Source organism: Convolutriloba macropyga, unplaced genomic scaffold (genome assembly GCF_964194025.1).
Source record: "Convolutriloba macropyga unplaced genomic scaffold, txConMacr16.3 SCAFFOLD_5496, whole genome shotgun sequence".
Lineage (NCBI taxonomy): Eukaryota > Metazoa > Xenacoelomorpha > Acoela > Convolutidae > Convolutriloba > Convolutriloba macropyga.
This window is the reverse complement of record NW_027452104.1, coordinates 12,501-16,802: the sequence shown is the minus strand read 5'-3', so window position 1 is coordinate 16,802 and position 4,302 is coordinate 12,501. Positions and strand designations below refer to the sequence as shown.

At 40.8% G+C, this 4,302-nt stretch overlaps 1 non-coding gene and 1 pseudogene across 1 annotated transcript in view; both read left to right on the top strand.

The window, feature by feature from the left end:
• The first annotated feature begins 1,505 nt into the window (after nucleotides 1–1,505).
• LOC142357202 (5.8S ribosomal RNA) lies at nucleotides 1,506–1,657 on the top strand (annotated as a pseudogene).
• Nucleotides 1,658–3,340: 1,683 nt separating this feature from the next.
• The window catches only part of LOC142357203 (large subunit ribosomal RNA), a 3,522-nt gene continuing 2,560 nt past the window's right edge, over nucleotides 3,341–4,302 (top strand). The window contains exon 1 of the ribosomal RNA XR_012761571.1: nucleotides 3,341–4,302. This exon is cut by the window's right edge and continues 2,560 nt beyond it. This is a non-coding gene — a ribosomal RNA (large subunit ribosomal RNA).

Here is a 4,302-nt window from a genome sequence, read left to right as displayed (position 1 = left end):
TGTTGACGTTAGTAGGCCTTGGCCGAAAACGCAGCATGTGAAAGGTATAGATAAAAGTTATTGTTGCAGTCAGTACTGTGTAGTTACTAGTAGCTGGATTTAAGCTCAAAATGAGACACTGTTGGTGAAACTTCATCATGAGAATGTCACAAGCTGATCAAGCTCTATGATATGACTAGTATTATGTTGCTTCTAGTAGGCTAAGCGCAAGCCGAAACATCAACATGTGAAAGTCGTAGAATTTTGCGATCAAATTGTGGCTAGTACTGTGATGTTACTAGTAACCTTGTGTTACGTCATATGGCCAAGAGAGCATTTGAAGGCGAAACTTCTGCATGGGGAAGCTGCATCATGAACAAAAGTTTATATCGAGTATTATGTTGACATTAGTAGGCCCTGGCCGAAAGCGCAGCATGTGAAAGGTATAGATAAAAGTTATCGTTGCAGTCAGTACTGTGTAGTTACTAGTAGCTGGATTTAAGCTCGAAATGAGACACTGTTGGTGAAACTTCATCATGAGAACGTCACAAGCTGATCACGCTCCATGATATGACTAGTATTATGTTGCTTCTAGTAGGCTAAGCGCAAGCCGAAACATCAACATGTGAAAGTCGTAGAATTTTGCGATCAAATTGTGGCTAGTACTGTGATGTTACTAGTAACCTTGTGTTACGTCATATGGCCAAGAGAGCATTTGAAGGCGAAACTTCTGCATGGGGAAGCTGCATCATGAACAAAAGTTTATATCGAGTATTATGTTGACGTTAGTAGGCCCTGGCCGAAAGCGCAGCATGTGAAAGGTATAGATAAAAGTTAGCGTTGCAGTCAGTACTGTGTAGTTACTAGTAGCTGGATTTAAGCTCGAAATGAGACACTGTTGGTGAAACTTCATCATGAGAACGTCACAAGCTGATCACGCTCTATGATATGACTAGTATTATGTTGCTTCTAGTAGGCTAAGCGCAAGCCGAAACATCAACATGTGAAAGTCGTAGAATTTTGCAATCAAACTGTGGCTAGTACTGTGATGTTACTAGTAACCTTTTCTTACGTCATATGGCCAAGAGAGCATTTGAAGGCGAAACTTCTGCATGGGGAAGCTGCATCATGAACAAAAGTTTATATCGAGTATTATGTTGACGTTAGTAGGCCCTGGCCGAAAGCGCAGCATGTGAAAGGTATAGATAAAAGTTATCGTTGCAGTCAGTACTGTGTAGTTACTAGTAGCTGGATTTAAGCTCGAAGTGAGACACTGTTGGTGAAACTTCATCATGAGAACGTCACAAGCTGATCACGCTCTATGATATGACTAGTATTATGTTGCTTATAGTAGGCTAAGCGCAAGCCGAAACATCAACATGTGAAAGTCGTAGAATTTTGCGATCAAACTGTGGCTAGTACTTTGATGATGCTTGTAGCCAACCGAATTGGTTGAAAAGCCCAATAAGTAAGCTAACTTGGGAGAGCTTGTTGGAAACCAAATGCTACTAGATTGGTCCAAATACATCCTTCAACAGGGGATCACTTGGCTCGCTTTACGAAGAGGAGCACAGCTATATGTGTTAATTCGGTATGAATCGCAAGATTTGTTTACCGACCTCTCTAACGCAAAAGGCGGTCTCGGCTTCGGCTGTTGACTGCGTCCGATTCAGGGTTATATAACTCTCGATTGAACACATTGATGTTCTATTGTTGGTGCTTCCAATAAAATTGGAACACTTAAAGCAGAACCGATTCAAATAATAGCATTCTGATCAATGATTGCATTCCTTGATCAAGAACTGCTGGAGTCATTGTGATGGCGAATTTTCTTCATAAGAAAATTGCAAAGAGACGGAACTTAATGAGACTAGTATTATGTTGTTTCTAGTAAGCGGAAGCTGAAACAGCAACATGTGAAAATCAAGTTTTGTTCAATGATCTCGAGGCGATAAGTACTATGAAGCAACTAGTAGCCTAAGCATGACTCAGATTTGAGACAGTCAAAAAGACTGGCGAAACTTCTTCACATGAAAGTTACATAGAGAACTACAAATGTATACAGCGAGTATTATGTTGTTTCTAGTAGGCGAAAGCTGAAACATCAACATGTGAAAGTTGTCTGCAAACTGTAGAACGATATGTGATTAGTACTGTGCTGTTACTAGTAGCCAGTCTGACTGTAGAAGCCAAGACAAAGGGAAACTAATGCATCTGAAAAGGACAAGTTATGGAAAGGTATGCACGATAAGTATTATGTTGTTTCTAGTAAGCGGCAGCTGAAACATCAACATGTGAACGTCGTTGTGTACAGTAACCTAGAACTATATAGTCCTTAGTAACGTGCATTTACTAGTACCTGTAATTGGTATTCAGACTCAGGCAGTTTGGAATAGTTTGGCAAAGATGCACCAGAGAAAACTGGGATTTGATACAGAAATTGTTGAATACAAGTATTATGCTGCTTCTAGTAGGTTGAATCCGAAACATCAGCATGTGAAAATTGAAAACATTTCTGGTTCGAATTGTCACAAGTATTTGGTGATCTGAGTAGCCAAACTCACTACAACGCCAATTGAAGGCAAAAATTCTCAACGGGAAAAGCTATTCTCATTGAATGAGCTAACAAGACGAGTATTATGTTGCTTCTAGTAGGCGAAAGCCAAAACATCAACATGTGAAAGTCTTGCTGAACAAATTTAATGTTGTTGAGCTCAGTACCGTGTGAATTAGTAGCCATAATTGGCGAGCGAAAATTGAACTGGCGAAACTTCGTCTTTGGAAAATTGCAGATGCCGAGCACTTATTTTGCAACGAGTATTATGTTGACTGTAGTAAGCGAAAGCCGAAACAGCAACATGTGAAAGCTGTTGAAATTTGTGGTCATTTTGCAATAAGTACAAGGAGTGTAACTAGTAGCCAGGTCAAAATTTGGGATAAGAATGAGCAAAAATTCTGCATGAGAACAGTTGAAATTATGAAACTAAATTACAAAGACTAGTATTATGTTGTTTCGAGTACGCGAAAGCGGAAACATCAACATGTGAACGTTTGTAACGAAGTTTCGTTAATTTTCAGCCTAGTACTGAGCAAGAACGAGTAGCCTCATCTCCAATCCCACGCAAAATGTAGTGAAATATGTGAGTGAACCTTATTCACGGTGAGGGTTTCCCGAGGTCTGTATTGCAGCGAGTATTATGTTGCTTCTAGTAAGCGAAAGCTGAAACAACAACATTTGAAAGTTGGAATTAATGACTGAATGGAAACTTCGACCTGTGTTTGATAGTAGTAGCGAACAAAACTGCTGAATCGGTTTCTGTCTCATATTGGTCAGTGAACCAATTAAGAGACAATCAACTACATAACCTGAATTGGGCGAGAGAACCCCCTTAACTTAAGCATATCAGTAAGGGGAGGAAAAGAAATCAACTGAGAATCCCTTAGTAATGGCGAATGAACAGGGAAAAGCTCATCGGGAAGAGAAATGGCAACATTTCTCGGTGTCCGGTATGGTTTGATGCTAGACTGGTGAATTTGTCCTGATGTCTACTGGAAAGTAGCATCAAAGAAGGTGAAAATCCTGTAAAGGTCATTTTCGATACCAGTCATAATGGCTCATTCCTATGAGTAGAGTTGTTTGAAAGTGCAACTCGAAGCTGGAGATATGTCTCTCCAAAAGCTAATTATAAAGCGAGACCGATAGTAAACAAGTACCGTGAGGGAAAGTTGAAAAGCACTCTGAAGAGAGAGTGAAAAGTACGTGAAACTGTTGAAGGGGAACTGGAGTGAGCGTTACCATACTCAATGCCTTGATATTATATTCTCGGCTACCGAGTAGTGTAGTTGTCGTCTTTTGGCAAATCTTGTTAATGAATCGAGCAGAAGTTTTCCTCGGAATTCTTCTTGTTGATTCTAAACAAAATGAGATAAATTGATCTTGATTGCCTGTCTGACCTCAACTTCCTATTCAATGCTCTCTACAGCCCGTCTTGAAACACGGACCAAGGAGTGTGAGTTGCTTGCAAGTGTTGTCGCTCATTGAAAGCGCACACGCGAAATGAAAGTGAACAGTGTAATTTTTATGAATTGCACTACTTTGTGTGGTGAGGGCGCCGATTCGGTGTCCCGCAACCACGGACGGTTTTGCTCTTATTGCATGACTGATCCAGAGCAAGTAGCACACGACCCGAAAGATGGTGATCTATGCTTGGGCAGGGCGAAGCCACGGGAAACCATGGTGGAAGCCCGAAGCGGTTCTGACGTGCAAATCGATCGTCTGACCTGAGCATAGGGGCGAAAGACTAATCGAACCATCTAGTAGCT